The sequence below is a fragment of the Pongo abelii genome, chromosome 2, assembly GCF_028885655.2.
Source record: "Pongo abelii isolate AG06213 chromosome 2, NHGRI_mPonAbe1-v2.0_pri, whole genome shotgun sequence".
NCBI lineage: Eukaryota > Metazoa > Chordata > Mammalia > Primates > Hominidae > Pongo > Pongo abelii.
This window is the reverse complement of record NC_085928.1, coordinates 81551192-81574414: the sequence shown is the minus strand read 5'-3', so window position 1 is coordinate 81574414 and position 23223 is coordinate 81551192. Positions and strand designations below refer to the sequence as shown.

General features: G+C 46.8%; 1 long non-coding RNA gene across 1 annotated transcript in view; it reads right to left on the bottom strand.

The window, feature by feature from the left end:
* LOC134761002 (uncharacterized) overlaps positions 1-14094 on the bottom strand; it is a 98464-nt gene extending 84370 nt beyond the window's left edge. Inside the window, exons 1-4 of the long non-coding RNA XR_010139182.1 lie at positions 13788-14094; positions 12939-13111; positions 6576-6688; positions 5616-5691 (exon numbers count right to left, since the gene is read on the bottom strand). This is a non-coding gene — a long non-coding RNA (uncharacterized LOC134761002). The remainder of the gene's footprint in view (positions 1-5615; positions 5692-6575; positions 6689-12938; positions 13112-13787) is intronic.
* Between the last annotated feature and the right edge of the window lie 9129 nt (positions 14095-23223).

The window sequence follows — 23223 nt, the reverse complement described above, 5'->3', positions numbered from 1 at the left end:
AGCAAATGAACAAGAGTTTGCATTGTTGGAGGGGTTGTGGCACACATAAGGTGGTGGGGCGGAAGTGTGGGGATGTGGCTGCTCGTGTCAGCAGTCGCTGGAGGCAGGTACAGATGCTGCACACTGATGGAGTCCCTGCAAAATCCCCACCTCTCAACTCAGGTTCTGGGAGCCCAGGGGAAATGCAATGTGGACCTTGGTTTTACTGTAAAGAATAGCAAGCATGTGTATTCTCTTGGGAATGGCAGACGGCCTCAAGCCAGCATCTCAGATGCTGCTTTTTAAGCAAGGAGGAGTTTATAAAAAGATAGGAATACAAGCAAAAACAATAGAAAGGATGACTGCAAAAAGGAGGGAGAATTGCTAAGGTAGCAACTTGAGGGGTGAGATGCCTGGTGAAATGTCTGAGGGGAAATCAAGTAAACCTCCTCCACCAACTCCACTCCTATGCCCCCATGCCTAGGCAGTTTGTTCCTGCTGGGACCATTCATTCAGTGCTAGAACTCACACAACCCTTTCTGACAGGCATACATGGATAATTTACTGACTCATGTAATTGAAAAGCCCAAGGATTAAATGGCATCAGGCATGGCTGGATCCAGGAGCTCATGAAGTGCTATCAAGACTGTTTTTCTCCCTTTGTTTCTTGGATCTGTTTCCGTCTGTGCTGGCAGGATGTCTCCAGTCCTGACAGGGGTGGTGGCAGCCATCCCTGCCTAAGGGGTGCTTCTCTTTCCCAATAGTTTCCAAAAAAAATCTCGGGCCTGAGTCTTATTGGCCACAGTTGGGACACGTGCCATCCCCAGAGCCAGGGATAAGGAGTGAGTCCCAACCAGATCGAGGTGTTAATAGCCAAATGATGACAAATGGCTATTGTACAGACAAAAACAACAGATGTAACCACAGAAGCTGTGTGGATAGCCACAAGATAATAGCACCCCTCCCCCACGAATTTAAACACAGATGCTGGTTGCTAGGGAGGGATGCTGAGGTCAACACACACATTGGTTATTTTCTGAAACAGAGAGAGCTTGGTGGAAAAGATTCCTCTCCTGGCTGGTCTTTGGGAGTTTTCTTGGCAAATCCATTCTGATTCTCCAGAATTAGCAGGCCTAGAAGGAGGCATGTGAAGACTTTGCTGGAATGCTGTTCATTCATTCATCACTCTCTCACCTCCTTCTTATTCTTCAACTCTGCCATCTGCCTTCTTCCCATATCTCGCAAGCGGAACTGTCCTTATGAAAATTGCCAATGACTCCTCTCTTGTGGATCCTATTCCTTCCTGGGTCTTATTCCTTCCTGTGCGCCTTTCCTTCCTGGGTCTCTCAGGAGAACCTTCTGGAAACATGCCTTGCCCATGGCTCTGCTCCCATTCTTCCCATCCTCCCACTGTGAGTACATTTACTCCTGTGCCTTCAGTTTCCATCTCTGTATTGGGTCCCAGTCCAAATTTATAGCCAGGACTACTCTGTGAGTTTTGGTCTCCTGAATCCAAATGCCTACTAGAACCTTCACTCTTGGATGTCTCCCTGGCATCTGGAACTAAATGTGTCCAAAGCACTGAACTCCTCCTCAGCCCCGTTTCAAAGCTTGCGTCTCCTCCAGAGTTCCCTGCTGGATGCCTAGGACCACCATCCACCTGCTTACCTGAACCAGAGACTGAGGACAGACAGGCCCAGCCCCCGCCTCAGCCCTACATCCATTTAGTCACTAAATCCTCCTTGGAAATATCCCCCCACTTCCTGCCAGCCCCACGGCCCTCTAATGCAGCTCTGGCATCAGGATCTCTGCCAGCAATGTCCCAACCGGCCTCCCAATTCCCACGATGTCCACCTCCTCACCCCACATCCTACCACCCACCCTGCAGTCAGACCCTTCCAACACAGATGTGATCGTGCCACTTCCTTAGTGGCTTCCCACCACTCTGAGGGATGAGTCAAACTCCTCCAGGTGACATTTAAGTCCTCCTTATAACCCAGGTCCTGCCTGCCCCTCCAGCCTACTGACTTTTTGCTACTCATCTCTCAAATCTCCCAAACTCTGTGCCCACCATGCTGAACGGCTTGACTCTCACCTTTGCACAGGCTATTCCCTCTGTTTGGGCTGTTCTTCCTCCTGCCTCTTCATTTGGCTTCCCCTCCTCGTCCTCCAGGGCTCCTCTTATGTATAACACCCCCCAGGACAATGTCTCTGACTAAGACTAAGCTAAGTATCTCTCCCAATCAATCAGCTCTCTAAGGAAGATGGTAGTGGTGTTCAAGTTTTCTTTTCTTTTCTTTTCTTTTCTTTTTTTTTTTTTTGAGATGGAGCCTCGTTCTGTCACCCAGGCTGGAGTGCAGTGGCATGATCTTGGCTCACTGTAACCTCTGCCTCCTGGGTTCAAGCAATTCTCCTGCCTCAGCCTCCTTAGTAACTGGTACTACAGGCGCCCACCACCACACCTGGGTAATTTTTGTATTTTTAGTAGAGACAGGGTTTCACCATGTTGGCCAGGTGGGTCTCAAACTCCTGACCTCAAATGATCCATCCTCCTCAGCCTCCCAAAGTGCTGGGATTAGATGCATGAGCCACTGCACCCGGCTGTCAAGTTCTTGATGAATAGGAAAGTTTACTGAGAAGAGGAGAGGGAAATCTTTGAGTATATTTTTAGCCAATGAAGACTTTCTTTTTGATACTTACTTTCCAAACAAAAATGTATTAATTTCTTACTCTGAGTCAGCGGCACCTGTGCTGGACACAGGTTTGCCAGCAAACAAGACAGACACACGCCTTGCCTTTTAGGAAATTATAATCCAATAGGAAAGACAGATACTAAATTAACAGTTCAGCCAAACTTAATGGGTACTAGCCCTAACTCTCTTCTGGCAGATTGTATTTTCCAAAGATGGCTTCAATATGCTCTCTTTCAATGTGACTAACACTATTCCATTGAGATACAGGGTCTGCGTTCCCTGTCCTTGAAACCGGTTGGACTGCTATGACCAACAGAATGTTGTGGAAGTGACACTGAGTGACTTTAAGTCAATAAAAGTTTCCACCAATCTTTATTTCTCTCTCTCTCTTTCTCTCTTTTTCTCAGGACTCTCCCGTTTGGAATCCAGTCACATGTTGTGAGGAAGCCCAGACCACATGGAGAGGCCACATATAGTATAGAGGTTCTAGCCAACGACTCCAGCTAAAGCCTCAGTTAACAGACAGCATTCATGTGAATGAACAGGTCTTCAGCTGAACCCAGCCCCAAGCCTTTGTCCCTTTCAGCTCAGTCCGCAGACACCAAGAAGCATGGAGAAGCATTTGCCCTATCGAATTCCCAATCCACCAAATCCACGAGTAATTGTTTTATGCCACTAGGTTTTGGAACAATTTGTTCTGCAGCCATGACAACTATATTACCTCTCTAGGTTTCCTTGCACAAAAGAATACTGGACTGGAAATAAAGTGAGTGGAATACATTCCCATTCCTTTCTCTTAATAGCTGTTGACACTCAGTAGCTGTGTGAACTTGGGCATGTCATTTCTCATCTCCAGGTTCTTTATCCTCCCTCCTGAAATACAGGGATGGAGTTGGATGATTTCTAAGACCCTAGGAAGCTTGAAAATTGTATCAACAGAGACTCTTTATGGAATGACCCAATTAAAACCATGTCAATTGATATGGCAAGAGGTGAACTTTTTAATTGAAATTCTTGATTTTTTGTTTTATCTTTCTGGGAGGTGAACTCAACTAAAGCCATTAGGAAAGCAAAAGGGCTCCTCTAATGCATAATTCATGAAAGGAGAGTGGGTTTGACCCAACAGGTCATTTGGAATAAAAATGCCATAAAAATAAAATATGTTATCCCTCCCCTTCTGCCCCCCCACCATCCCTTACACTAGCTAATGGAGGGGAAGAGTGAATTAAACTGGAGTTCAGGTCAAAGGTTTAGTTGATTTATTCCAGAATGGTCATTCCCTCCAGCTGCTCAAGTAACAATAGACATTGCAGATGTTCAGGCAGTTTTGTCCCCACCCTAGGGCCCTTGTCCTGAGTGATAAGGCCCCTCCTCCTTCCCTGGGGAGATGACCTCATTTTCTAATGGCCTGCCCAATTAGGGAGCATATGAGTCTAGCGAGAAGACACCTTGTCTGCTTCAAAAGCTTTGGGGAAATTCCCCAAAGGGCCAACCTGTTTCACAGAGGCAAAGGGAAGAAAAGTAGACAGCCTGTAATTAGTATAATAACCTGTTCAGATTCCACCTGCCTGTGATTTCCCCAGCTTGTTCATCCATTCATGTATTCATTCACTCAGGCAACAAATATTTACAGAGCAGCTGTGAGGTGTAAGCCCTGGTGATACGACAGGTCCCCCAGAAGAAGCTAACGATTTGTGTGCAAGCGATTGATTAAGGAAGTGCTCCCAGGGGTGTCTGGCAGGGGGTGGGGGTGGGGGGAGCAGGACAGGGAAGGGAAGACTCCATTCAAAGGTTGATTTCAAGCAAAGTCCAGGCCTCAGCCTGATCCTTCAGCAAGCTCTGGAGTGTAAAATACGCCTCAGAGGTTGTCCCAATTCAAAGCAAAGGTGCTAGGCTTTCAGACTTCTGCATCAGACAGTTATGGGTAAAGCCTGCCCTGGTAGAAATGTAAATCCCAGGCATTTCTGACGCTGCACGTGCAGGCAAAGGGGTCCCAGGAGCCTGTGTACAGTATTTTTCTTCTTTTTTTTAAGCCACAGGTACATAAAAGTACAAGTAAAACAACAAAATAGCCAGGGGCAGATCTTTTCCCACTCTGCCAACCTCTATATATTAGCATTATCTTGCTTCATGGTTGCAAGATGGCTGCAGCCGCTCCAGACTTCCATCCTCTTACAACAATATCCAAAGGCAAGAAGGGTTGGGCAGGCAGCTAGCCCCACCCCTACAGATCTGACTTGCCAGAGAGGAACATTTCTCCAGTACACTTTGCATTGTGTCCTCTTTGTCAGAAGTGGGGTAATGCACCCTTTTTTTTTCAGATGGAGTCTCACTCTGTTGCCCAGGCTGGAGTGCAATGGCACAATCTCGGTTCACTGCAACCTTCGCCTTCCGGGTGCAAATGATTCTACTGCTTCAGCTTCCTGAGTAGCTGGGATTACAGGCGTGTGCCACCATGCCTGGCTAGTTTTTGTATTTTTAGTAGAGACAGGGTTTCACCATGTTGGCCAGGCTGGTCTTGAACTCCTGACCTCAAGTGATCAGCCCACCTAGCACTCCCACAGTGCTGGGATTGCAGGCATGAGCCACTGTGTACAGCCTACAATGCACCCTTTTAAACCAATTCCCACCAAAAGGGAATGAGATTACCATGAATAGTTTCCTGGATTGGGAAGAGGTCACCTTCTGTGAGGATCTTGCCCAACTCTTGATACCTAATGGGTATCAAGAGGTGGGCAAAAAAAAAAACAAACAAAAAGTACCTGATGGGTTCTTGTTATCAAGGAAGAAGAGGGGATAGCTTTTGGGTGAACAATGATCCATGTGTGCTACACTGGTCAATCAGGGCACCATGCTGTCTGGGCTACGGTGATTGGTTCAGGATGGACATATTACTCAAGCCAAGCCAATCAGAGTTAGTCTTGGGAATTTTGCTGTACTCACCAGGAAGAGGAGCTTACTCTTTCCTGAAAGCATCTGGGGAAAGAAACAGGACAGCCATAACAGCACCATGGGAACCCTGAGAATAAAGCCAACACAAAGAGAAAAATGAAGTGGATCCAAGAGAGGGAAAGAGATCAAATCTGACTGGCTAATTTAGAACCCCTAAATCCAACCTAGGCTGAAGCTAACTCTACCCTTGGGCAGAAAAAAGTTCCTTTTTGCTAGTTCACTTTGGTTTGGATCTTCTGTTTATTGTACCTAAAAGATTCCTAAGGAGTACAAGTGGCAAACAAGGTAGACAAAGCCTGTGCCCTTATGGAGTTCACAGTCAAAACAGGGAGACGGGTACTGGACAAAGAATTACAAGAACAATCTGGGTTACAAAGGTCAAGTGCAGGGGACACGAAGACCACATAAATAAACGGGACAGCCTAGTGTAGGAATCGAGAAGAGTCCCTGGGGAAATGTGGTTCAAGCTGAGCTTGAAAGGGCAATGGCTGTTTCCCAGCATTAGACTCCAATGTTACCCCTGACTTCACAGACGTGGCAGGGGACAGGCACTCACTGGGGAAGCCTGCTCTGTTTCATTAGGACTGTGCAACTGTTCCACACTCCAACATACCCCTCAGTCTTTCATCCATTCTTCCAACACTCTAATTTGTTCAAAAGCTGCCAAGAATGATCAGATTTTTTTCCCCCTGCACTCCTGTAAAAGCCTTTAGTTCAGGAGAAAGACTGTGATTTCTTTCATGTTTAGGAGTGTTTTCTTTTCTTCTTAATTCCTTCCCTCCCTGTGTAAATTGGAGCAGTCAGATCAGGTCTTGAGGTAGGGAAGGGACCAAAAGAACTCCCAGCCAGGTGCAGGTCATCAGTGAGGCTGAGAGACACTGTAAGTGGGGAAGCCCTGCAGGAAATATGGACCTCACACTCCCCATATAGAAAAGTCTCTTCGAACCTCACCCAGGGATGTTCTCTGGCATCATGCACTGACTCGGAAGGGAGAAAAGCTCTAGGTCCAAATGTCCCAGTGCCTCTGTGATCTCCAACAAGTCTCTGAGCTTCAACCTCCTAATCTGCAAAATGGAAAAAATACACACTGAGTCGTACCTGCCTCAGAGGGCTTGGGTACATCAAAGGTGATGTTGTGAATAGGCCAGGAAGCACACTCCAGCATCCAGTCATGATCCGCAGTCTCACACTTCCATTCGACTAGGGTCCTCAGGCCCCATTCTCCAGCCCCGAGCACAGAGACCAAATCTCCCAGTTCTCTTTCTTTGGGGTCCATGCCACCCATACTCCCATCTCATGTTCACCATGACAGCTTCCAGAGCTAGGCCCAGGACACATGTGCTAATTGGAAGGGTCACTGTTGTGGTTTGCCACCTCAGGTTGGAAGACTTGTGCTCACAGGCTGTCACTTTCATTCTGGAGGCTGACTAATCTGCTCCTTCAAGGGCCCGACTTCACCTTAATTCCAAAATCAAGGAACTTCAGTGGGTTCTTGGACCTTCGTCACTTTAGAAGCCACCATCTATCTACCTGTAATGTATATGAGTAGAAACCCCCTAAAGCCAACTCCATGGCACATGATGGAAACAGGGCCCATGGAATTGTGCCACCCAGGGTGGGGCACCTGCAAGGCAATATTTCAACATAGTAACTCTGCCAAGCTACCCTTTGGGCCAGTGGGTATCTTTTTTTTTTCTTTTTTTTTGGAGAAGGAGTCACACTCTTTCGCCAGACTGGAGTGCAGTGGTGTGATCTCGGCTCACTGCAACCTCCACCTCCCAGGTTCAAGTGATTCTCTTGCCTCAGCCTCCCAAGTAGCTGGGACTACAGGCACGCATCGCCACGCCCAGCTAATTTTTGTATTTTTTAGTAGAGACGGGGTTTCACCATGTTGGCCAGGATGGTCTCGATCTCTTAACCTAGTGATCTGCCCACCTTGGCCTCCCAAAGTGCTGGGATTACAGGCATGAGCCACTGCGCCTGGCCGCCAGTGGGTATCTTTACACAGCAGGTCAACCTTGTAAAGCAACCTGTGTTAGTCTTCAGTTGGAGATGGGCAGCGGGATCTGGTCCTGAGACTGAAACCAGCTAGCTGGGTGACCTTGGGCAGTCATGGCCTCCTCTCGTCAACTGTCCCCAGCTTTCAAACTGTTTCCAAAGCCCTTCAGCCTTTGCAGACAGAAAGGAGACCTTCAGGGGCCTATGGAACCCTGCACGCACATCTACCCCCACCTCCCAATTTCAGATAGAGCAGCATCACTTTTTAACATTTTAGAAGTTGGATTCTGAATAAGTTTGTCTGAAAGAAATTTTCCAAAGAAGGGAAGAAGAGGAGGAATAATTAGGCTAGTGAGTTGCCACAGCCCATTCAACTTTTTTTTTTTTTTTTCTTGAGACAGAGTCTCACTCTGTTGCCAAGGCTGGAGTGCAGTGCTGCAATCACAGCTCACCGAAGCCTTGACCTCCTGGGCTCAAGCAATCCTTACACCTCAGCCTCTGGAGTAGCTGGGATTACAAGTGCATGCCACCATGCCCAGCTATTATTTTTTCTCTGTTGTAGAGATGAGGTTTCACTATGTTGCCTAGGCTGATCTCGAACTCCTGAACTCAAGCAATCCTTTCACCTTGGCCTCCCAAAGTGCTGGGATTACAGGCATGCGCCACTGTGCCTGGTCCCCGTCCACTTTTTACCCATGATGACTTACCCACAGCTAAGAATCTCAGATATATTTTTGTTCTAATGACTTCAAGAAGACAGTTTTTTCATAGCAGATGTTGAGTAAATAGATCCACTACTTTTTTTTTTTTTTTTTGATACGGAGTCTCACTGTGTCACCTAGGCTGGAGTGCAGTGGCACAATCTCTGCTCACTGCAACCTCTGCCTCCCGAGTTCAAGCGATTCTCTTGCCTCAGCCTCCCAAGTAGCTTGGACTACAGGCATGCGACACCACTTCCAGCTAATTTTTGTATTTTTTTGTAGATATGGGGTTTTGCCATGTTTGCCAGACTGGTCTCGAACTCATGGCCTCAAGTGATCTGCCCGCCTCGGCCTCCCAAAGTGCTGGGATTACAAGCGTCAGCCACCACGCCCAGCTACTGCTTCTTACCAAAGCATTGAAAGTGGTTCTGAGAGGAAAAGATTCTTTAAAGTGGTGCTACTTCACTTCAGTGTGCACGTGGACCACCTGAGGAGCTGGTTAGAACTCCAGATTCCTGAGACCCCGCCCTCTCTGGGTAGTGATTTGAATTCAGACTTGCAGCTGAGAACCAGGACTGGAGTCCCCTCTACTACCCACCAGCTCTCTCACTGGGGCATGCTGGTTAAACAGTCTGTGCCTCAGCTTTCTCATCAGTGAAATGGGTATAATTATGTACATACCTTAGGATTCATGAGGATTACATGAGTTAGTAAGTGTCAAGCACTTAGAACAACGGCCAACCCATAAAAAGTGCTCAGTAGGCCAGGTGCGGTGGTTCACACCTGTAATCCCAGCACTTTGGGAGGCCGAGGCGGGTGGATCATGAGGTCAGAGATCGAGACCATCCTGACTAACATGGTGAAACCCCATCTCTACTAAAAATACAAAAAATTAGCCAGGCGTGGTAGTGGGCACCTGTAGTGAACCCAGGAGGCGGAGCTTGCAGTGAGCCGAGATCACACCACTGCACTCCAGCCTGGGCAACAGAAAGAGACTCCATCTAAAAAATAATAATAAATGCTCAGTAATAATAATAAATGCTCAGTAAATGTGAGTTGTTAGTGACATCAGGGTGGAACCCAGGAAGCTACATTTTAACCAGCAGCCCTGGGTGATTCGAATGCAGATCTATGGGCTGCACTAGAGGACCTCGGCTCTACAGAACACGGACCAGCCTTCATCATCTATGTGACTCCTTTACCTTTCATAAGAACAAGGAGCTAGGCTCTTCTGTCCCAGCCATCTGTGTGCCTCAAAAGGCAGCAGCTATTTTCCCCTCAAATGGAAATAGCTGGTTATTCCAATTAGACATGGAATACATGCTAATTACCCCCCTAAATCAGTAAGGTCAGAGAGATGGAAAGAAAAAACTATCTATAAATAATCCCCAAACCCAGAGAAAACTTGTAATGTGTCGTTTCTATGCCTACACACACACACAAACACACACACACAGAATTTTTTTATTGTAATCACCCTTTTCCCTTTAATGTGACAGGAACATCTTTCCATGTCAATAAACACAGCTCTGTGATGTTTATTTTAATGCTGCTCACTATTCCAAAGTGTGGACTTATGTAATTTATTTAGCCGAACCCTAATTGTCAGACATTTTGGTTATTTCCTTTTTTTTTTTTTTTTGAGACAGAGTCTTGCTCTGTCACCCGGGCTGGAATGTAGTGGCACAGTCTCAGCTCACTGCAAGCTCCGCCTCCCCGGTTCACGCCATTGTCCTGCCTCAGCCTCCTGAGTAGCTGGGACTACAAGCTCCCGCCACCATGCCTGGCTAATTTTTTTTATTTTTAGTAGATACCGGTTTTCACCTGTTAGCCAGGCTGGTCTTGATCTCCTGACCTCGTTATCCGCCTCGGCCTCCCAAAGCGCTGGGATTACAGACGTGAGCCACTGCACCTGGCCAGTTATTTCCTTTCTTACAGACTGGTAATTGACAATTTCAGGAACATCCGAGTCGCATGTTCCTGTGGCGCCCTGCATGTTTCCTTCAGTAACAACACATGTAGATTTTGTTCAGTGTTGGTCTCCTTTGGAATGCAGAAAGCTCTGAGGGATCGGGGCTGTGCCTGCCTAAGCCCACCCTTTGCACAGAGCCTATGCAACGAAACAGGTTAGAAATAATCTGAAGTTTATGCTGTTGATTCGGAGGCACCAGGTGCAAACCCAGCTCTGCCTGCAATTAGCTCTGGGCTGTGAGCAGTGAATTAACCTTGGAAGCCTTCAGTTTCTCTGTCTGTAAAATGGAGATGGTGACACGGCATCTCATGGGGTCACCCTGAGCAGCCTGTGAGATAATGCATGTGACATCTTACATGGTGCCCAGCACCTGTTAAGTCTCAGTTACTTACCAAGCACTTACCAAATATTTAATGAACTAAAATATAAATAAATACATTTGCACGTTAGTCAAAATTCCTTAGGATCAATTCCTAAGATAAGAAGGGTTATACTTCTTAAAGACTTTTAATTCACGCTATCAAATTCTCCTCCAGGAATGCTATGACCTCCGCAAAATTCTGGTTTCTCACCGCCCCATAAGCCCAGGGAGGGGGAATCTGTGCTAATTGTTCCCTCTCTTTGATGAGGGAAAACACAGGAGGCTGGGGGATGGAGGGAGTTCAGTACAGCAATTGCTTGAGGTCATTTAGGTAAGGCTGACTTGAATCGCATCTTTTTTTTTTTTTTGAGACAGCTTCTCGCTCTGTCGCCCAGGCTGGAGTGCACTGGTGCGATGTCAGCTCACTGCAACCTCCGCCTCCCAGGTTCAAGCGATTCTCCTGCCTCAGCCTCCTGAGTAGCTGGGATTACAGGCGTGTGCCACCATGCCCGGCTAACTTTTGTATTTTTAGTAGAGACATGGTTTCACCGTGTTGGTCAGGCTGGTCTCCAACTCCTGACCTCAGGTGATCCACCCGCCTTGGCCTCCCAAAGTGTTGGGATTCCAGGTGTGAGCCACTGTGCCCGGTCTGAATCACATCCTTTTAAGGAAGAGTGAGCCGGTGACGTGGCAGAGAGGCAGCCACCATTTCTGTGATACATCACATCAGACTTGCCTGGACATTGAAGTCAAGTCTGCCCAAGTGCATCAGCAGGACACTTAGGCATCTCTATCCTGGACCCGCAGACCCTGTGCCCGTGGGCAGACAGGCCTGTCCCGCAGAGGGCGAGGGAAATGCCTGGGACCAGCCAGCATCAGCCAGCCCTTTACAGGGAGGACTGAGGTCCCTCTCTGCTGATCCTTTGGGCCTCTCCTTGATCTGGAGCCCAGGCTTCCTTCTGAGGCCTTTCTCCTCCCCCAGCTGTGACCAGCTGTGTCTGTTTTTCAACGGCCAATGGCTAATTCCAGGATTACACTTTCTAAGTTGATGTAATGTAATATCCAGAGTGCAAAAGCTTTGCTTCCAGCCGTGAAGCATGGGGAATTTCTCCAGGGGCTGGAAATCGCATTCAGGCTGTGGAAGGGCATGGGTGAACCACTAAACCTTTTCATGACACACAGCTCCGTGAAAAGTGGAGGAAAATCTGGGCTGAGAGGTATAAACTCTATTGCAACATGTTTTCAGCTCCCGAGGAATTGAAAAATCCATCCTCAGTCACGTTCTCTAAATGTGTGGAGAAAGGACGGGGGACATTTCTTCCAAGCGGTGTGACATTCTCTCCCCAAAATTTCTGCCACAGAGCTCATTTAGGAAAAGGGATTTGGGGAGCAGAAAAAATGAGCATTTTCAAAAGAGGGAGCTATTTCCAGCAAAATAATTTCAACCCACAGAGTAGCCTTTTTTAGGGGTGTTGTTTTCTTTCTCACTTGAATAATAATGGCATTTTCCCCAGTTTTTTTAAAAAAACACCTTAGGCATTCAGAGACATGTAAATCTATGAAAAAGATATTATTAGTAATAAAAATCATAATAAGAGTCATTTATTTTTATTTTTGTAAAGACAGAGTCTTACCATGTTGCCCAGGCAGGTCTTGAACTCTTGGCCTCAAGTGATTTGTCTGCCTCGGCCTGCCAAAGTGCTGGGATTACAGGCACGAGCCACCGTTCTTGGCCAATAGTCATTATTTATGAAGCACCTAACCTGTTTTAGGTAGTTCATGACAGTGTTCATATTAATTAAACCTCTATATAACCTTAGCCCTATGACCAAGGCAACATTATCCATATTTTGTAGAAGAGGAAACCAAGCTTAAAGAGGGAAAGCCATTTGGTCAAGGTAGGATAACAGTTTTCTCCCACCCAAGTACTAACCAGGCCAACCATGCTTAGCTTTGGAGATAAGATGAGATTGAGTGCGTTCTGGGTGGTATGGCCACAGACGGATAACATTTTTCCAATGTTTTATTAAGGTGCACCTCAGAAAAATATACACATTGTCAGGAAACAGCTGGATGGATTTCACCAAGTGAACACATCGTGTAACCAGTATCTCAACCAAGAAACAAGACGTCCCTTCCAGCCCCCAACCAAGAAACAGGACGTCCCTTCCAGCCCCTGTCCTGCGCCCTCCCATCCCTTAATTCCCAAGGGTGACTACCGCCCTGACTTACACTGTCCACTCACTTTGCCTGTTTTAAAATCCACATCCATGGAATCATACCGTGTTTACTCTCTTATCCGTAATGTCCTTCCTGCAACATGGTGTTTGTGAGAGTCACCCGTGTTGTTGCGCGTAGCACTTGTCTTATTCATTCTTGTTGCAGCATGAGTTCTGTGGTGTGGATGCCCGTTCTGGAGCTGCCGGGCCTGTGGGGTGTTCCCACTTGGTGGCTCCTACAAAAGACACAGCTATGAACCTTCTCAGGCATTTCTTCTCGTGCATTTGGAAGGGAAACATATGTTCAGCTTTAGGAGATTCTGCTTTCCAAACGTGGTAGTGCAATTTACACTCCCATCAGCAGCATCTGAGAATCCCAATTGCTTATTTGCCTCATTAGAATTTGGGATTGAGGCTGGGCGCGGTGGCTCAGGCCTGTAATCCCAGCACGTTGGGAGGCCAAGATGGGAGGATCACGAGGTCAGGAGTTCAAGACCAGTCTGGCCAACATGGTGAAACCATGTCTCTACTAACAACACAAAAATCGGCCAGGCATGATAGCATGTGCCTGTAATCCCAGCTACTTGGGAGGCTGAGGCAGGAGAATCACTTGAACCTGGGAAGCAGAGGTTGCAGTGAGTCGAGAGCACCCCACTGCACTCCAGCCTCAGCAACAGAGCAAGACCCCTATCTCAAAAAAAAAAAAAGAAAAAAAAAGGAACTTGGGATTGTCTACCTTTTTGTTTTAGCCATTCTGCTGGATGGACATTGGATATAGCTTTTAAGTTGAGGAATCAGGCATCAAACCCAAATTTTCTAGCTTGGTGCCTGGCCTAGTGCCTGGTACTTGGTGGGTGCTCAGGGGTATTTGCACCCACCCTGAATTAATGAATGAATGACCCCAAATCTCACAGTTGTTCTTTACATTATTCTGCTGTTGCCTCCACCTCAGTCCTGGACTCTCCATATCACAGGCTCCAGCCTCTCGTCGACAACAAACAGCTCAGCAGCCTGATGTAACACCTCCAGTCTCTAAGACTTGCAATCAGTATAAAAGGAAGCCAAGGGGAGCCTGGAGTCGTTTCGGGGGCCAAGGGCTGTGGAACACAGACACAGCTGGGAATGGTAAGGTACCAGCCTGCTGACTGAGCAAATTTCCCTCGGGCTCCACCAGCGGCCAGGAGATCAGCAGCCCAAGTGTATCCCTCGGCACAGGCCTGGCTGCCCCACCACTGGGCGAAGAAAAGCCTGTGAAGCAAAAGGAGAAAGGGAAAACAAGAAGGAGGCTGTGCAAACAGCCTGATCCATGTGCACTAACATCTTCCAGGGGCATGACGTGCAATCGGAGAAGAGGCCTCTTAATTCCCTCGCGAGCCCCACGGGTTCACTAGGGCAACTTTTTTCAGAGGAAATCTAATAGATTACCCTTCCAATTTTAAACACCCTCATGAGAACAGGATTAAGTATGATTAAGATAATTCTACTCATTGAGAAAAACAGAGCATTGCCCAGGGCCCACTGCCCCCCAGTGTACATGGTCTGAGTGCTTCCTTCCCTTTGCTCTTTCGTTATCCTGCTGGCAAATTCTAGGAGAGGAATGATAGCAGTCATAGTTAGCATTTTCAAGTGCTCATGTGTATGAGGCCCTGCCTCAAGCACTTTGCTGGAATTTCTTTTTTTTATTTATTATTATTATTTTTTTGAGACAGGGTCTTACTCTGTCACCCAGGCCAGAGTGCAGTGGTGTAATCATAGCTCTCTGCAGCCTCAACCTCCCAGGTTCAAGTGATCCTCCTGCCTCAGCTTCCTGAGTAGCTGGGACTACAGGCATGCACCACCACGTCTGGCTAATTTTTAAATTTTTTGTAGAGATGGGGGTCTCGCTATGTTGCTCAGGCTGGTCTCAAACTCCTAGTCTCAAGTGATCCTCTCACGTTGGCCTCCCCAAAGCTCTGGGGTACAGGCGTGAGCCACCGTGCCTGGCCAAGTTACCTCATTTAAACTTTGCTAAGATCCTAGAGGGTGGGGACTATTCTTGTCCCCATTTAAAGGTGAGGAGAGTGGAGCATCAAGTGGTAATCTTTAAAGATCAAACAACTGGTTAGCTATTGGTAAAGGAATAACTCAAACCCTGGTGTTCCAAGTATCTATTGCTGTGTCACAAATTACCCCAAAACTTCATGGCTTGAAACAACGACCACTTGGGAAGGGATCAGCTCTATGGAGGGTCACCCAGGTCATTTTGTGGTCTTCAGCGGGCAGAGGGGCTCAGTTGAAGGATCCAAGACAGCTCCTCTCTCACAGGGCTGGTGCCATGGCAGGGGGTGGCAGGGTGGGCAGCCCAGCTGGGACTGTTGCCTGCAGTGTCCAGGGGTGATCTCTCACAGCAGTCTCAGGGTAGTTAACCTTTCCACAGGGCAGCTCAGGGCTGCAGAGAGGGGCCCAGGGGAGAGCAAGTGGGGACCGCCTCAGGCCCGCATCCACAGACTAGCAAAGCAACACCTCGAGGCTGTCAGAGCCTGGCCAGATTGAAGGAGACAGGACACTGGCCTCTCAATGGGAGGAGGATCAAAGCATTTGCAGCCATTTTTACCACATTTTGTTTTTGTTGGATTCCAGAGCTGTCAGTGGTAACCACAAACAGATACTGCTTCACTGGTCTTTGCTGAGCATCCCCTCTGTGCCAAGCATCTGACACATTTATATATCCTGTTTTACTCATTCCTAAAAGCTAGAAAGAGAGGGAGATAGAGAAGGAAGGACAGGAAAGGAAGGAAGGGAGAGGGGAGGAAACCTAGGAGGCACAGATTTCTGCCCCTTCATAGATGAAGAAACTGCAGCTGGGAGAAGTGAAGTCCCTTGTCCAAGACTGCATGGCTAAGTGAGGGTCAAAGTCAGGACTCCAAGCCCCTGTTCTTCCCTCCTTCCTGCATCCTTCCTTCTGGGTCCGAAACCCTCCCCCTGGCAAGTCTATGGCTATACTTTTCCCAGTTCCCAAACACAGCCCTGGTGTGTGAAGGGTGTCCCTGGGGCCTTCACCGTTGCTTAAAGAAACCCCAGGCCAGGTGTGGTGGCTCACGCCTGTAATCTCAGCACTTTGGGAGGCGGAGGTGGACAGATTGCTTGAGCTCACAAGTTCGAGACCAGCCTGGGCAACATGGCCAAACCCTGTCTCTACTAAAAATACAAGAATTAGCCAGGTGTGGTGGCACACGCCTGTAGTCCCAGTTACTCAGGAGGCTGAGGCACAAAAATCGCTTGAACCCAGGAGGCAGAGGTTGCAGTGAGCCAAGATCATGCCACTGCACTCCCGCCTGGGTGACAGAGTGGGACTCTGTCTCCAAAAACATGAAACAAACAAACAAAAGAAACCCCAGTTGCCAGAAAGGGCTGCCCCAAAAAGGGTGCTAAACAGTTTTCTTCTCTCAGGGACAGCTCTGGTTTGTTCAAAGGGAAATGAGTGATTACAGGGGTCAGCTTGGATGGCCGGAGAAGGTTCCCCTCCATCTGTCCACCCTGAAGGCCCAATTTCCTTAAAACGCTCTGCTGGGACATTGAAACTACAGATGCCATTCAGAAACAATAAATATATATGACTCCCAGTGGTTCTCCAATGCAGCGGGCAACTTCGAAGACGTGTATGCGGGACAAGGAAAACAGCTGACTAAAGCAAGGGGCTTTCGGCGCACCATCTCTCATCCTTCCCAAGCTGACATACCATGAGGCATGGCCTTTTCAGGCACTGTTTATTGCTGTAATGTGTCAGCCTGGGTAACAGAAAGCAGGTGAAGAAGGCTTCATTATAAAAAGGAATCTTTTCATGACACTTTAATTCTCTCATTTTCTTTCCTGACAAGAACTCACACATGTACACAAAAATGTGAATTTAATTTTGGGCTCTCAAAATTACTGCAAACGTGATTACTTAATCCCCCTTGGTTCAATCTTAGAATGTTGACAATTTCCTGCTAAGATTCTGGAGGCAGCAACAGAAAGTTGACAGTGTGAGTTCTAGAGACAGCCTGTCTGCCTTAGAATGCCCTCAGCCCTCAGCAGCCAGGGGAGGGGGTTAGGAGGAGTGGGTAATTTATGCCCTGTGCCTCGGTTTCCTCATACCTAAAACGGAGAGGGCGGCAGAACCTCCCTCCCAGTGCTGCTGTGAGAGTTAAATGAGGCAAACATGAAGCGAGCTTCACACACTGCCTGGCATTTACATACTAAGTGTTCATGCTTATTAAACATTAGCTAATTGCACATCATGATTAAAGTAGCCAAAAGAGTTCAGATATCTAAAGTCACATACACCATGTGTATAAGGGCATGTATCTGTGTAAAAATGACCAAGTATAAATGCCTGTCAATCTTTTTCTTAATTAAAAAATTAATTTTCAGGCTGATGTTGCTGTAAATTTAAAAATAAAAATAAAAAATAAAAAATGTATGTATTTATTTAGAGACATGGTCTTGCTCTGTTGCCCAGGCTGGAGTGCAGTGGTGCAATCACAGCTTACTGCAGCCTCGAACTCCTGGGCTGAAATGATCTTTCCGCTTCAGCCTTCCGAGTAGCTGGGACTACAGGCACACACCACGATGCCCAGCTTGTCAATTATTCTTAAACTTTCTAATTATTACAAAACTAATTTGCTTATTGTGAAAAAATGTTTTAAACATAGAAAAGTAGGAGGAAAAACTAAACACGACCTATCATACAACTACTTTCAGATAAATATTTTTAACATTTTGGCCTATATACTTCCAATTGTTTTTAGTGTGCATAAATATATTTAATTTTTTTCATTAAGTACTTGCTTTTTTAATAACTTTTTTCTATTCACTAATGATATAAATATAGCCCCCTGTCATTAAGCATTTCTAGGCAGCATCATTTTTAACGGCTGTGTGGGCTTCACCTGAAGCAGGATAGGTAGTCAACGAAGTAACCATGTCCTCAGGACGCAGCAACAGTGGGGACCTATGGTCAACACAATAAGCCCCAGCATCCTCACTGTAGTCAAGCTCATTCAAGCAAAGCCTCTCCAGTTGGGAATTTCCCCTGCAGGGAGCATGCGCATTTTGATTTTACCTGTCCTCAGCCAAAGTCTGACCCTTTGCTCAATATAAGCATAAAAAACACACTTCAGGTGGAGATTTCTTTTTTTGATACAGAGTGTCGCTCTTTTGCCCAGGCTGGAGTGCAGTGGGGCAATCTCGGCTCACTGCAACCTCCATCTCTCAGGGTCAAGCAATTCTCCCTAGGATAAATTCCTAGAAATAAAGGTCAAAAGTTCTCCACATTTTTAAGCTTATATATAGGTCCATGGCATCCTTCCAAAAGGGTACATGGCTCCCACCAGTGGTGAATCAATATTCTTTTCCACCCCTGCACATTCCTTGCTCAATTCTTTCAATGATTTTTTATTGAGCATCTACTATTTCAAGCCACTGCTAGAGATGACTAGAATAAGCCTTTTTCCTCTCTATGTTCCATCTCCAAAGATCTCCTATACTCAACTCTGAGGCTATGGCTTCAATCCGGCTCCTTCATCTCCCTATTTTACTGTCAGAGAAATGAGACTGTCTGATAAGTGGAACAGGGTTGGAGACAGAGCTCCAGTCTCTGAGACTGCAAAGGGCCCACTCCTTCTGCGCTTCAGCCAGGAATGTGGCAGTCCGAATGCCCCCTTCCTTACTGCTCTTGTGTTCTCAGTGCCTTGATCTGCTTTTCTGGTCCAAGTTTTCTTCCTAAATGTTTGGCAAGAGCTTATAACCCAAACAAGAAGAAGGTTTCAACTCAAACACCAACATAGTGGTTTAGTAGTGATAACCTGGATCACTGGATTGAGGAGGATTCTGAGGCTATGTCTGAGGCCAGCTGGAAGACTGCTGTGATTGACTGGTGATGTCTGTCACAGACATAGGCATGGAGACTAATGATAAATATACCTGTCAATTCTGTTATTTACTCCGCTTCCAGCTTCTGCTGTCCTTAGGACAGACCCTCCTAGATTCATGTGCCATTCTCCTGTACTTCTTTCTTTTGCTCCTTCCTTCTTCATATTCACTCCACGCACTTTCTCTTTTGGTTTCTTTACCTCACACACGTTTGTCATCTCAGTAAATCCTGTTTTCTATAGATCGCACCCTCCTTGTATGAAGCTTGCCGGGAGTGCTCACTCGTGCTCTCTGCCTCTCTGCTTCTGCAGTTCATCCATTAAGTTTATCCCCCTCTGTGTTGCCAAAAGCCGTTGGTGGTAAACAACATTCCCTGGGCCAGCAATTCCTTCTTGACTCACCCACCACAGGAGGGGCTGTTTCCCTCAGGAAGCCCCACTGTTTAGGCAAGAGGGACCTGGCTTCCTGAGAGTCACTAGGAAACCACCCCTACAGGAAACAAAGCACATCATGTATGGTGCCTTGTTCACGTTAGAGCATTCCCTATCTGTACTTCACAAGCTCCCAGAGACTAATAAAAAGTCTGTTTTAGAATTAACTCCATGCTGCCCTAGGCCTGTGGATTGCAACTGAAAAACTTAGCCTTATAGAATTAACAGTCTTTGGGCATAGCACTACACTTCCCATAAACAGTCTTCATGTACTAAGCACTAGCTATCATCAGACATTGCGCTAAGGGCTTGAATGCCTTACCTCATTGAATTTTCTCACTAATCTGAAAGGTGGTTCTGTCATTATCCCCATTTTATAGCTAAGAAAACTGAGGTGCAGGGAGTCTAAGTAACTTGCCCAAAATCAGATTCTGCTAGGAAGTGGAGAAGCTTCCAACCACGCAGGCTGCGCAGTTACACATCATATATTAGTCAATACCATGCCTGGCTCCTTATGTAGGGGTCATGATGTCCCACCTACCCAACAAAGAACTTGGAAATAATGGAGATAGAGTTGCCATCTGGGAGATAAACCATAGTCAGTACACAATGGATCAGATCAGTAAATCGCAAAGTGGTTCTAAAGACATATCCTGGCTCCCAGGTCTGTGAGAATAAAGATATTAGTGCATTTACAGAAGAAAATTGTGCCCATCTAATGGAAACTTGATCATCAAAAAGGGAATTCAAAGGATGTCTACCCAAGCACCACCCAGGAGAGAGGAGAGTACACCAGAGTCTTCTCTGCCTAACTGGCATATCCTCGTTACACTGTTCATTTATGAAACTATTATTATTATTGTTTTAGAGACACAGTCTTACTCTGTTGGCCAGCACAGTGGTGCAATCATAGCTCACTGCAGCTTGAACTCCTGGACACAAACAATCCTCCTACCTCAGCCTCCCAAGTAGATGGAACTACAGACACATGTTACCACATCTGGCTAATTTTTAAAGAACTTTTTGTAGAGACAGCATCTTGCTATGTTGCCTAGGCTGGTCTCAAACTCCTGGACTTGAGTGACCCTTCCACCTCGGCCTCCCAAAGTCCAGGGATTACAGGCATGAGCCACTGCACCTATCCTATTAAACTATTATTTATGGAGCAACTACTATGTGTCAGCCCCTGTGCTGGGCACTATCCTGGTATCCATGGAGCCTACATCCTAGGCAGGGAGGTAGAGGCAGATTTATCCTACATCAGGACCTGGACCCCTTCCAAGAGCCCTCACAGTATGTGCATGTGTGGTCACATGGTTTTATAGAATTTGCCCGTATAAGATACTTCAACGGCCATCCATTAAGTCCACTGTCTCCATCTTCATTTCCTCTCTGTATTTAAAATAAATATTCACTTTTGTGCTGCCTTAATTTTGTTCCTCTGGAAGCAGCCCCTGAGGCAAGGATAGGAATATGGTTGGCTTATTTGGGAGGCACAGGAAATACTGGCAGGGAAGTGGGGAAATGAGAACAGGAAGGGCAGACAGCCAACAAAGGCTGCGTTATCCAGGCAGCTCCCACTGTGGGCAACAGGAGCTTATCCCATGAGGGCCTTTGGGAGATGGCGTGTTTTAAAATGTAGGTTTTATTATTATTTAGCTATGGCAAAGCCAACAGATCAGGGGACGACTGTCATTGAAAGTTATCTTGTTATAGCTCCCAAGGGGAGAGGACCTGTCATGCCATGGGGGCCCCATAGGGAAGCACTGGGGTGGGTCAGGAGGCAGAAAGAGCAGGAGGAAAGCATGAGCCATAGCCTTTATTGGGTCTCCATGAGAATGATCGGCCAAGGCAGGGTTGGCTAGTTTGAATAATTCATCAGGCTCTGGGATATAGCGGCTGTCCCTAGTTGTCTGGTCCCTGGCCCTGGGGAGATTGATTGGGCCAGGTAGATAGTGGCTGGGCAGAGCTCAGTAAAGGTGATTGGGAGTATGGGCTCTGGACGGGCTGGTTGGGTTAAATTGTTTACCCTCTCTAGGAATTGGCTGGCCCTGAAAAGGGCAGTCCCTCCAGTGTCAGCAAGACCTCAGATGTCAAAGCATCAGAAATACAGAAAATAAAAGACATGGTTAAGACACAGGAGAGAACACACACCTCAGAATGATCCCAAGGAGTCACTGGCTGAGGGCTTCTGCAGGGCAAGAACAGGGAGTAGGAGTCATTACCAAGTACTTTTTTTTTTTTTTTTTTTTTGAGACGGAGTCTCACTTTGTCACCCAGGCTGGAGTGCAGTGGCATGATCTCAGCTCACTGCAAGCTCTGCCTCCCGGGTTCATGCCATTCTCCTGTCTCAGCCTCCCTAGTAGCTGAGACTACAGGCACCCACCACCAAGGCCAGCTAATTTTTTGTAGTTTTAGTAGAGACGGGGTTTCACCATGTTAGCCAGGCTGGTCTTGATCTCCTGACCTCGTGATCCGCCTGTCTCGGCCTCCCAAAGTTCTGGGATTACAGGCGTGAGCCACCGCACCCGGCCTTCCCAGTACTTTTATGGACAAAAGGCTGGTGATCCTGGCAGCTGAAGTGTTTGGGACACACTGAAGTGCTAGAACCTCTGGAATATGGGTGGGGCACCAACAGCTCTGCTCCCTATACCTAATTTTACATGCATAATTGTACTTTTTTATAATAAAGAATTGTTATAAAGAATTCCTATAAAGAATTCCTCCAAAACTGCTTCTGATCCTACAAAACTGGGTCTACCCCTACGGGAAGACAATCAGTAACTGATTGTTAAGGGTTGAATTATGTACCCCTAAGATTTATATCTTGAAGTCCTTAACGGCCAGTACCTCAGAATGTGACTGTATTTGGAGAAAGGGTCTTTAAAGAAGTACTTAAGGTAAAATGAGGTAATTAGGGTGGGCCCTAATCTAGTCTGACTGGTGTCCTTATAAGGAGATTTGGACACAGACACGGAGGAAAGACCTCCTATGAAAGACCTTCCCGTGAAGACACAGGAAGAAGGCAAGCCAAAGAGAGAGGCGAAGAAACCAATCCTGCTCACACCTTGATCTTAGACTTCTTGCTGGCAGAACTGCAAGGAAGTGCATTTCTGTTGTGTGAGCCACCCAGTCTATGGTACTTTGCTATAGAAGCCCTAGCAAACACACCGATGAAGATCTGAGAGGCTGGTACCCTTACCTATTGGTGTCCAAGGACTCCCCTTGGCTGTAATCCAGCCTCCTTCTGCAGCCTTGGGGTCATCTTACTTCCCACTGAACAGGGCCCCAGGTTGATGGGGGCTTTGTCACTCTAGAGGGCTCATATACCTTTTATTTATTTATTTATTGAGATGGAATCTAACTCTATTGCCCAGGCTAGAGTGCAATGGCGTGATCTTGGCTCACTGCAACCCCCACCTCCCAGGTTCAAGCGATTCTCCTGCCTTAGGTCCCTGAGTAGCTGGGATTACAGGCACACACCACCACATCCGGCTAATTTTTTGTATTTTTAGTAGAGACGGGGTTTTACCATGTTGGCCAGGCTGGTCTCGAACTCCTGACCTCGTGATCCGCCTGCCTTGGCCTCCCAAAGTGCTGGAATTATGGGTGTGAGCCACTGCGCCCGGCTGTGTCTCTTCTAAAGGAGGCTGTCACCCTTAGCTCCAGCTGGTTTTTCCCAGATCTCCTGGCTTCCCAAGACAAGCCAGAAATCTGCATTCTTTATGAACACTCCATATTTTTAAAAGTTGATAATGAATTTAAACATTTTTTTAAACTTTCTTTAGGCCAAACAAAACATTTCTGCAGGTGGGATTGGACTATAAATCTGCAGTTTGTAACCTGCAACTGTATTTCTTCCTTATGAGGAGCTACAACAGTCCTGCCCAAGGGACATTTCTATTTCTTGTGGTCAATGAATCCCTTAGCATTAACTGGGGAGCCAGATCAACCTAGGTTAAAAATCCCACTTCTGCCACCTACTAGCTGTGTGAACTAGAGGAGGTCACTTTGCCTCTAGTGAC